Below are 12,426 nucleotides of genomic sequence, written 5' to 3'. Positions count from 1 at the left end.
ATTGGGGTGAGGCATCCAAACAAAGAAGGATTGAGCTAGGTTAGAGATAACAGAGAATTGGAAGTTTGGACAAGGAGTCAAAATGAAAGGCCAGTTGAAAGGATTACTGGGATGGGTAATTACTGGAATGGGTAAACACCACAGGTTTGGCCATGTGGGAAAGTTCAAGGAAAGTTGGGAAGCTGGGGGGTTGTTTCCCGGGCCCATACCCCATCAACAGCATGAACAATAATAATAATAAAGTAGTTCCCCTATAAACCTGGTACACATTCAAGGTGGGGAGAGTTATGCTTCATTATTGTTCATTAGTTCATGTACATTTCGCTGTTTTCAGAATTTTGAAACATAGCTGAGAAACTAAAAATCAAAGAACTATTTGAGGACTATGGGAGAATTGTATATTGTTCATGTTATACCTGATAGAATTATGGATTTGGGGTTTCACAACCCAAATTAGAAATTGGCCACTGTTCATGAGGAGGCCCTGAATTGGGGCATTAGGAGTCAGAAGAAAAGATCAGAGGCATAAAGAGACACGGCTACAATCTGAGAAGAAAAGCTAATGATGAAACAGAAGCAAACCAGAGACTTCCCTCCGCTAAAAGAAGCGGAGGAAAGAAAAATCGGAAGATAAGAGCACCTGCTTCAAGGTAAAGCCAGGCAGATTCAGTAGCTGCTGTGGGAGCTCTTTTAATTGCAAGGGAGTCCTGTAGTTTCTGGGAGCTCATGGGAGAAAGTAAGAGATTACTTGGCTTGTCTGTGTTGGGTTTTTTTTTTTTTTTTGAAAGAGAGGAATTCCTCAGAGACCAGAGAGCAGATCTGAGCAGCTTTGTAGTTTTCCTCAGCTTAAGGGAACTGCTTGTTATTGAAATAGCTTAACACTGCTTCAGGGTCCAGATCAGGTTGCAGATCCAAAAACTGCACATTCCAGGCTAAGAGCTGCTATTTCACTGAAAATGTATAGTGAAAATGTGTAACACTGTGTCAGTGACCTAACAGTAGCAGAGGAGTCACTTTACTGAGCAGGAGAGTAGGGAAGCTTCTAAGAGGTGCAGATGACACTTGGTACAATCCCCTAACATCCAGGTTCGCAGTGAATTGTCCCAAAACCATGAGCTTCCCTACTTCTATGCCTCAGTGCTAAGTTTCTGCACCATTGTGCCCATTCCCTACCGTACCTTCTCCCCCACCATGGATATGGTGGGAAAGTGTAACCCAGATTTATTGGTGGACCATTATGTTTTGATTATTCCTGCTTTTGCTTTCACATTTAGTAAATGTTACATATTTAACAGTCAATGGTGTCGTTGTAGTGGATTTATATAAGTGGAAAGCCCAGCAGCAGAGGATTAGGAGTTACCATGGCCGGTAGTAGGAGTATATCCCCACTGCCAGCATTGCCCCCTAGGGCCCTAAGAGTTAGTAATAATAGTAGAACCACGGGTGAACCAACTCAAAAACTTCCAGACCTGACAGTGTGAGAAAAGTGGGGTATAAATGCAAAAATTGATAGAATGTCAGTGGGAAACAAAAGGAAACAGTTCTGTTTCCACAGGATAAAGACTTCCAGTTTTAAGTGGTGATAGTTAATCAGAGTTGTGACCTGGAGTGGTCAGGTAAAAAGGTCAGAAACTTGTGGGCAGGCTTGCCAAGTTGTTGGAGAGAAAGCCTATCAGAGAGGAGAATATAAAGTCATGTCCCCAATGGATGGTATGGCAGGAAGTCAAATGTGGAACAGTATAAAGGGCTTGCATTGGTCTGAACAAATTGTAGTCTTCCTGTAGCCTTACTTGGGAGCTACCCGTTCATTCAAGGGGAATGAACATAGAAGGCCCTCCTTTGTCCAGAAAAGAGGGGTGGGGCCTACTTTGACCAAAGCGTTAAATTCCTCTGAACTCTGCTGTAATAAATTTTCCTTGATACCTTTTTTGTGTGTCAAGCGTGTTTCTAACAATTTCCTTTATGGATTACACTCCCAGTATGAGGAGGTTGCTTTAATTTCAAGGCTAAACTTTCTGAAGCATTTTAAAGACAAACAGAGGAGATTATATTTTATCCTAGAGGCAATAGTGAGCCACCAGAGTTTTTGAAGTAGGAGAGTAGATTAATCAGAACTCTGTTTTAGGAATATCATTTTGGCAGTTGTTAAGGATGGGTCAGAGAGAAAGGAAAGAGTTGAGGAAGGAAAACCAATTAGGAAATTATTGAAATACTTCTGGGAAGAGTCCATCAGTCAACAAGCACTTATTAAGCCCTTACTAAGTGCCAGCCCACAGTGCTAAAGGCACAGGCCATATAAATACTATGAAAAAAGAAAGATTGGCCCTGCCCTCAAGGAGCTGAAGAAAGACAACACTTAAAAGAAAGCTGGAAAAGGGAATGAGGAAGTAGGGGGAGGCATGATGGAGAAGTTCACAAGAGTACAACCTGGTTGGGAACCATAGAGTTAGCTGGCTCAAGCATTCTCTCTTCTAGGAGGAGCTGTCCAGTCAGAGGGATGGACTCCAGAGGCAGAGGGTACTTCCAAGGCATGAGAGCCAGGGCAGAAGTTATCTACCAAGATGAAGACATTTCTGGGGCATGATGGAGAAGTTCAAAAGAGTGCAGCCCCATGGGAAATGAAGAGGGACCATGGACCCAGCCAGGGCTATGTGGGTAGAAAGAAGGAAATTGATATGAGAGATATTATGGAAATGGAATGGATAAGATTTGGCAATTGATTGGATGTGGGAGTAAGGGAGAGTCAAGTTGTAAACCTGAGAGACTGGAGGATAATAGTACCCATCACAGAAATGGGAAGTTAGATGGAAGATAATTCTATTCTGGATATGTTGAGTCTCAGATGCCTATGGGATAATTCAGATGGAGAAAATTAATGGACGGAGAGAGACTAGAACTGGATGCAGAGATCTGGGAGGGGTGTGTGTGTGTGTGTGTGTGTGTGTGTGTGTGCGCGTGCGCGGGCATTTGCCTCTTTTCTCAGTAATATATAAGGCAAGGACCTCTGCTGAAGAGGAGGAAGAGGGATAGGGAAGGAGGCTTGAGAAGAAAAGAAAGAGTTGCAATTAGATGCTGTGGGGAATGTAATGGAGAATCAATTAGGAAAAGAGCAAAAAAATTAACTTGCAACAATGAAGGCTCAACTGAGATTAGATTACATAAAGGTACATTGAACCTAGTCAGTAGCATGTTTGTAAATGCTGAGAAGATTCATTGGTTGTGGTTCAATCATTTTTCAGTTGTGTCTGACTCTTTGTGACCCCATTTGGAGTTTTCTTGACAAAGATACTGGAGTGGTTTGTCATTTCCTTCTCCAGTTCTTATTACAGATGAGGAACTGAGGCAAACAGTGGTTAAGTGATTTGTCCAAGGTCAAATGTCTGAGGCCAGATTTGAATTCAAGAAGATGAGTTTTCCTGATTCCAAGCCCGATGATCTATCCGCTGAGACACCTAGCTGCTTAAAATGCCTTGGAGAGTGGGGGTAAGCTAAGACAAAGCATGGAAGGCAACAGGACAATGGGACAAGTGTATAGATAGAGTGTAGAGGACGGTGTATGGTTAGACTGGTTAATTATGGGATCAAAATGAAGACAGGATGAAAGTGAAGGCTAAGCAGCATCAATAGCCTGGGAGGGGACTAAGAGATGAAGAATTTACATCGTGAAAATCATGATGAGGAGAAAACAATAAAATTCATGCTAAATAGGCCAATTAATTAATAAATATTTATTATGTTAGGTACTTTGCTAGGAACTGGGGATACTCAAATGAATCTGTGATTTTTCTCTGACTTAGCAATATATCATAAACTCTTCTTGCCTGCCCCATCCAGTGCTACATCTCTTGCCTGTATCTTCCCCAAAGTTCACCCCAAAGTTGGGCATCCACTCAACACAGGCTTTCTTTGCTCTCTCCTGACACCAAGAGGGTACCAGTGGAACTTATTGGTTGTCCGCTGTCATCTTTCCTTTTTATCAGGTCACTAGATTATCTTTTCTTTTTTTCAGAAATAAATGTATTATTTATTTTGACATTTTAAAAAATTTTTTTGAGTTCTGAGTTCTTTTCCTCCCTCCACTCCCTCTCCCACCCATTGAAAAGGCAAGTGATATGATATCACTTAGACATGTGAAATCATGCAGAACATATTTCCATATTAGCCATGTTGAAAAAAAGGCAAGAAAAATAACGCGAAAAATTATACTTCGGTCTACACTCAGAGTTTATCAAATTCTCTCTCTTTTACTATGTATGATGTTCTCCTGGTTCTACTCACTTCACTCTACATATAAGTTTCCTAGGTTTTTCTGAACCCATCCCACTCATCATCTCTTATAACCCAATAGTATTACATCAAAATCATATACCACAGCTCATTCAACCACTTCCCAACTGATGTAGCCCATCTTTTCTTCACAGGTGGAAGGCAAATGAAATATAACCACTGTAGCATAAGCAGATTAAACTCCATTATGTTTTTTAAAAAATAGTTAGAGGATGGAACAGAATCCAACCATATAGCAGATAGGAAATCTAATGCCAAAATAGGTATATGGATTCAAACTGAAAGCATAGATCAAAGTGCTACAGTTAGCTTATTTCAATCTGGAGTTGCAGTGGCAAAGTCCAACAAAATTGAATTCAAAACACAAAATTCTTAAACAGGTAAAGAGAGAAATAGCATGCTTAAAAAGTTCCTTTGATTAAAAGAGCATATTGGTACCATTCTCTGCTCTCATGTCTCCATCCAACTCAGCCCTCCCCTTGTCTGATTTCTTTCTTCCTCTGGGCACTTTGGAATCAAAAGCCATCATTAGTCATCTCCTTTTGTTCTACATTTCTTTTTGCACACTCTTTCCATTTTTTTTTTTTTTTGTACACACAAAAATCTGGTTCCTTTTTGGAAGACAGTGTATCCCTGGCAGCCCTCTCTAGGACTGGGCACTACTTCCCTCATGTCCTTGACATATTGGGTCAGGAGTAGTCAGGAACCAGCATGCTCCTTGATCCCTGTTGTTACTTTGAGACCTCTTTTAAACCACTACTCAGGTTCCATCTTTGGGGTTCTCTACAGACATCTACAATCTTACCAAATTATTTGAGTGTAAGCAAAATAATTACATTTATTGATTCATATAATATAAACCTTAACATATAATACACACACACACACACACACACACACACACACACACACACACATATATATAAAATATAAACCTTGGGATTTTTGGGATCTTAAAATAACCCCTTAAAGTATACATTATACTCTCTTTTTATTCCAGTTGTTTGCTTTACACAATTTGGCATTGAATTTAAAAAATCTTGACACATATTCTTTAATTCTCCATGGAACTATATTTGTTTTTAAACATATATTAAGGGTAACTTAGAGGAACAATCTTTTCTGCCAAGTCTATTGGTTTTCAGATGAGTTTCCAAATAATTAAAGCATGTTTGTCTTCACTTCTTGGATAAATTTCTTAACCATTTTTGACATGTGTGGCTTGATGGAAAGCCATGTGGCAGCATTCTACTCTAATCTGCAAATTTCTGTAATTGTAAGACATTTCTGCTTCTCAGTATATAAAAATATTTATCAGAATTCATTATTTCATCAATGGGGACAAGACTTCCAGACCTTTTACAACTAAAAAATACTCCAGACTTTTTTGGGGGTAGATGTTTTGCATTCTGATGAAGATGTCCAGATTATAACACTGTAACATCTAATACCACCCCCCCCCCAAAATAAAGTAGAATTGGTTTCTTCTGATAATGGTTTTAAATAGAGACTTGAATGAAAAATTTTCATCAAAAAAAATCAGCTCTTTCCAGTCTTCAGGACTCTAGTCTTTGTATTATTTTGCTCAGGAAAAGTATTTTTTTTTTTGCTTGTAGTGATAGTTAACAGCTGTTAACTGGTCTTCTCAAAGGTCTTCCAACTTTAGGCATCTTCCTAATGAATTAATAGCAAATACTACTGTAGAAGGATAAATAGTAACTCCTTTCTCTGCCAAGGTCTCTCTGAAAGTCTTTGCTTACTGTTTAAGATTTAAATAGTCTCTTTCACAGCAATAGTTTATTATTTCTTGGTGTCAAGTTTTTTTTTTTCAACCAACTTTCCTTTGCATTTCATTGTCACTGATACTGTTTCATTGTATGACAAATGATCCCAATAAGGTCTGACTTATCAACAGCTCACACAAAATCTGTAATAGTCATTAAAGTATGCTCTTTAGAGCTACAGATTTTGTGCATTTCCTTGGAATCATGTCCATTTTTTAAAATCATCTCTATATTTTAAAATACAACAAGAGAATAATGAAACACATGTGAATGAAACAATATCCAACACTCAGCTAGCAGAGAACTAACTAAAGGTGGGGAAACCATCCCAGAACAGTTTCATCTGGTCAGGATCAGATGTCCTAAGTCAGCTTAGTAGTAGAAGCACATATGAATGACCAACCATTAGTGTTACAAAATAAAACCATATCAATATTATTGCTTGTCACAAGTAATTCACATACTACTGTATTACCTCCAGTCTGAATCCTTGATATAATGGCTTCTAGGCCATTCTTCCTTTTTTCTCGAAGAATTCCATAACAGACCACACTCTCTCCACCTCAATCCCTATTTCTGGATTTGGGGACTTCAGTGCACATATTGATGTCTGCTTTGACACCAACTTCCTCAACTCCCATTCCCTACATTTTCATTCTATTTTAGTCACCCATCAAGATAGTGGTACCTCAGATCTCGGTGTCATCTATTACTGTACTACTAAAAATGTCTTACAAGATAAAGAAATTTTCTTTCCTGATTATAGCCTTTTGTCCTAGTACATAGTAACTGCTTAATAAATGCTTGTTGATTGAATAATCAGTCTCCACCAGTGAGGAGAGTCTTTTACAAATAGACTTGAACCTCTCCTTACATAATGAATAAACTAGGGACTGTGACCAACCCAGGAAAAGATAGCTCTCTCCTCAACACCCCTCATTCTGAAGGAGAGGGATTGCAAAAATCCTCAAAGATTAGAGAAATGTATGAAGGGCTTTGGAGGGTGCAACAACCACAATTCAGGAGAAAGACTGAAGCCTTAATAATGTGTGGAAGCATAAGCTGCTGTCAGTACCCACAACCACCTCTGTTTGCCCAAGCATAGGCTGCCCCAAGACTAGGGTAGAGATAGAGGAATTTCTGGTGCAGAGAAACCAGGCTGCCCTCCTTGCCTGCTACCACTGCTACTGCTGTTACTGCTCTTACCCTCAGTCCCTTACACAGCCTTTGTACCCAGGTGACTTTAACCAACAGTGACAGGAAACATTGCAGTCAGATGAAGTGGTTCCATCAAAAGCCATAGCCAAAAGACTGTAGTTGTCTTCCTTCGCCAAGAATGACAATGGGGACATTCTTCTCACCTTTCCCTCTTGGAAGAGCATGCAGCCATTCTAAAATTGATCTCTTTGAAGTGCATTTTGTCTTTCTGTTTACCTGGCCTCTAAAAGCTGATATTAAGATAAAACTGTGGTTAATCCAGTGCATAACTGTTCTATATGTATTTCATCAATTCAAAGGCAGCTAAGAGGGAGTGTATTGTCAATGTATTTTTCCTGCATAATGGAAAGATCTTTCCCATCCATTAATAGGCCCATGTGACCTGCTTGAGTTACATGGAAGCCTGAGTCACATGAGTCTGTGGTGGGAGGAACTCACCCAATGGGTGGAACAGGAAAGGGTAGAGCAGGAAGGGTGGAGCACAGCTGAGAAGAAGTTAGTCACAGCAGTTAGAGCTGAGGGAGAGAGAGGAAGCAGGCAGTGAGCTGTGAGTGTTCATTTGTGAGAAGGCTCTAACAGGGGGAAGGCTTGAGGATGGTGGTGGCCCCTACATTGTTATTGTGTATAGATTTCTTTGTTGCTATGACGGATTTGGCTCTCTGGTGTTTAAATAAATGTTTTGGTTCTGTCTTTCATGTGGAGAGTCTGTTATATTTTGCAATTCAGAATTATGCCAGCATATTCATAGCCACTGTAGGTACTGTGAATATCACATTGGTGCCACAGGAAGCTTATGATTAGTTCTACACAGAGAAAGGAGATTCTAGTTGGCTGGGATTGCCCATTGGAGGCTTGGGACAAACTAAAAAGATTTTATTGATGTCTATTATTAAAGTTCTCCAAAAGCAGGGGAAAAAATTAAAGGAATTGGTGTTCTCCTGGATTACCTTGAGCACAATTGTGACTCAATTGGGTCAAATGAGATAATATTTGTAAAGCACTTAGAATAGTACCTGTCACATAATAGACACTTCGTAAATAATTGCTCTTTTGCCTTCATTTGCCTCTGGAAAAATGGGCTGTTAAGGAGAAGAGACCTCTTTCTCCTATTTTCTTCTAAGGCAGGTTAAGGGCTCCATCCTCCTTCCCACCCTCAGAGTTAGAGTGGATGTCTGTGATTAAGGGAAAAAGGAGGATTTGGGAAAGAACGGTCCCACTTATGGCAGGGAAGGAGAGTATGAGAGAGGGAAAGGAATAGAGGGAAAGGGAGAGAAGAAAGGGGAAGTGGAAGAGGGAAGGGGAAGGGGACAAATGATGGAGAGAGAGAGAAGGGGAGAGAGGGAAAGAGAACAAAGTGGAGAAAGGGAAGGGAGAGAGGGAGTCACAACCCCTAATTTATTCATTATGTAAGGAGGTATAAAAGTCCATTTGTAAAAGACTCTCCTCATTGGTGGAGATTAATTATTTAATCAACAAGCATTTACTAAGTAGCTACTATGCACTAGGCACTGTGCTAAGTGGACAGAAGGCTATGATCAGGAAAGAAAATTTCAGAGGTCAGCATTATAAGGAATACAGTTATAGATGACACTAAGATCTGAGGGTAATACCAGAGAGGAGGAGAGAGGGCAGGAAAGAGAGGGAAAGAAAGGGACCAGGAGAGGGGAAAGAGATGGGAGAGAGTGGGGAAAGAAGGGAGGAGGGAGAAGGGAAGTGCGTAGGAGGAGGAGAGGAAAGAGAGGAAAGGAGGCAGAGAGGAGGGGGAGAAAAGGGAGAGAGATTAGCTTCACAACTCCTACCCCAGTCACTGTTAGTTCTATAGACAGATAAACAAAATACAAGCAAGAGAGATGAACCAGAGGTCCTAATTCTAAAGCAGGACATTTTTCTTAAGGGTCACCGAGACTCTGTAGAATGATACCTACAACTAAATATTGTCTCAAGAAGACATGGCTTATTAAAAAGGGGAACAGGTGGCATTCTCTATTAAAGTAGACACATATAAAGAAATCTAGGAACCAGAAAGAGGAAGCATAATAGAGAGCATTGGTGTAAAGGTCAATGGAGGGTGAAACAGAAGTCATTTTGTCATAGGAGTATACCATAGACCACCTGGGCAGAAAGAGGAAGTAGAACCAGAGTTCAGGAAACACATCACAAGTCTGGCAAGGAGTCATGATGTAATAGTAATGGGTGACTTTCCCCTGGGTAATGTTCTCTATGGTAGCTAGTGTAGGGAGTGTGTCATGACTATTTCTTCACTATCACCCACTATAGCAGAAGCGAAAATTATTTTCACTGTCATGATGCCTGACACCCTAGGTTGAGCCGTAATCCTCCTTTCCTCCCTCTCCATCCCCACTCACACTCCTCCCCCCACTCCTATTATATAAATCCTGTTTGAAACAGGAACTAAGAGGGAGCTCAGAAGCTCCTGATTCCGATCTGCTACACTGGACTGAATCTGATTTTGTAGCTTTTTCACCCTATCTCTGTCCATGCTGGATTATGATGTGGGCTTAGCTCAGCTCACAGTGGCCCTAATCTGCTACCCCAGCTCCACGTTTTTAGCACAGCCTCTGGTCTCATGACAAATACCAAAGGGACTGCCAAAGCTCATTCTCCTGCCCTGACTCTCACTTTCTAGTCAATCTAAACCCACAGCTTCTGCAGTCACTCTCACTCTGAACACCTCTGCAGCTTTACTTCCCAATCTTATTCTAGCATATAAACAAAATATATTCTCACCCAAATCACTGGTTCTTCCCACATTGCTGCATTCACAGCTCTACAAGTCAGTGTCTGAAACTACCAAAGGACATACATCAGCTCTGAGGCAGCCTCCTGATGCTCCTAAATTCCCCCAACTCACCTCACTCCCACCCTGGATAATTGCAAACACCAGGATCCCCATTGTAGTAGATGAAGAGGAAATCTTCAGTGATGGGGCACACCTGCTTTTTGCTTTTATCTTATTAACCCCACAGAGTTCCAAGTTCCTGAAAAATGTCTTCCCACTCTTTACATTTCAGTCAACAATAATTTTTTTCAGATTTTTTTTTTAAATCAGATCAGGTAAATATATTACTCTCAAGTCTTGATAGATGATCTCCATTTCCACAATTTCATATCTATCATCTATCTTTTAATTCCCTTTGTTTTATATCATATTTATTTTTAATTTGTGTTTATTTTATTTTTAAATTTATTGAATAAAACAAACATTTCCATAACATAGTATAATAAAAAGGATGATTGCACATGAAACTACATATCTAGTCTGTACAACTTGCTATTCCTTTTAATTAGAAGATATTTGAACATTTAAGAGAGGATTTTATATTTTATCTGGAAGTAATAAGGAACCATTAAAGTTTATTTTTAATCACTGAAGTTTATTATTATCATAAACAGACCTACGCTTTAGGAAGATAATTTTAAAAAAATTATTTATTTTTAGTTTACAACATTCAGTTCCACAAGCTTTTGAGTTCCAAATTTCCTTCACCTTCCTCCTCTTCCCTCTCCCCACAACAACAAGCAATCTGATATAGGCTCTACATATACATTCACATTAAACATTTTCCCATTAGTCATGTTGCAGAGAAGAATTATAACCAATGGAATGAACTACGAGAAAGAAGAAACAAAACAAAAATAGAGCAAATAGTATGCTTCAATCTGCATGTAGACTCTGTAATCCTTTCTTTGGATATGGATAACTTTAGGAAGATAAATTTGAGAGCTGCATGGTGAACTGAATGATGGATTGGAGTGGAGAGAGGCTTGTAGCAGGATAACCAATCAAAAAGATATTTTCTATGATAAGGCATTATTTTCTTCAGTATTTTGTGTGCCTCTTTTACCAGCTGTTAACTCTCTTGTCATAATTTTCTTGCATCATTCCCATTTCTTTTCTCAATTTTTCCTCTTGCTTGATTTTGAAAATCTTTGTTGAGCTCTTCCAGGAAATCATTTTTTGGGCCTGAGACCAATTCATATTTTTCTTTGAGGCTTTGCTTGTAGGTATTTTGACATTGTTGTCTTCTGAGTTTGTCCTGATTTTCCTTGTCATCATAGTAGCATTTTATAATCAGGTTCTTTTTTGTTGTTTGCTCATTTTTCCAGCATATTTCTTGACTTTTTACTTTATGTTATAGTTGGGCTCTGCTCCCTGAGTGGAGGAGGCACTTTACCAAGTTTCAGGTTTTTCATGCTGCTGTTTTCAGAACTAGTTCTGAGTGTCTGTAAGTTTTCTGTGCTTCTTAGGTGGTATGATCCAAGGAAAGTGGTCACTGCTCTCTTGGCCTGTGCTCTGGTCTTTACCCAAGATGGAATCTTGTTCCCCTATAGCCACAAATGTTAGTGTACCTCTTTGACCTGGAACTATGACTTGATTTGCTATTTTACTGCAGTCACAAACACTAGTGTTCCTTTCTGTCTGAGAACTGAGACCAGTGCCCTTGCTCCCTTGTGAATAACCATGATCACCCATGTGCACCCTTACGTGGCCTTAAGTGCTGGTGTTCTTCATTCTGCAACTGCATATGAGTCATGCAACAAGGTTTTGCACCCACTGCCAGCAAAGGATCCCCTATAATCTCTTTCTGACCAGTTGTCTGACCTCCTTACTGTCTGTGGGATGAGAGCTCTCAAAGGTGGAGCTGCCAATTTCACAACCATCTCCAAAGTCTGCTGCTGATATTGTGGTGGTATTGTGATAGTGGTTCTTGCCATAGCCTGTCCTGTACTGTGGCCAGAGCACCACCACAGATGTTTCCTGCCAACCTCCTAAGTTGTCTTGGGCTGGAAAAATGTCTCACTCAGACCTTTTGTTGGTTCTGCCACTTCCAAATTTGATTTGAGGTGTTATTTTAAAGCTGTTGAGAGGGGAATATTGGAAGAATTCAGTTGAATTGCTGCCTATGCTTCTCCATCTTGACTCCCCTTTCCCATGAGTTCAGTTTTGAACATGTTTGCTTTAAGATATCTATGAGACATCCAGTCTGAGATGTCCAATAGGCATTTGAAAATGTAAGACAGAGGTTGGGAAAGAGGATAAAATTGGATGTGTGAATCATCTGCATAGAGATGATAATTGAATCCATATGAACTGATGAGGTCATCAAGCAAAACA

The sequence above is a fragment of the Notamacropus eugenii genome, chromosome 1 (assembly GCF_028372415.1).
Source record: "Notamacropus eugenii isolate mMacEug1 chromosome 1, mMacEug1.pri_v2, whole genome shotgun sequence".
Classification (NCBI taxonomy): Eukaryota; Metazoa; Chordata; class Mammalia; order Diprotodontia; family Macropodidae; genus Notamacropus; species Notamacropus eugenii.
This window is presented reverse-complemented; position numbering follows the sequence as displayed.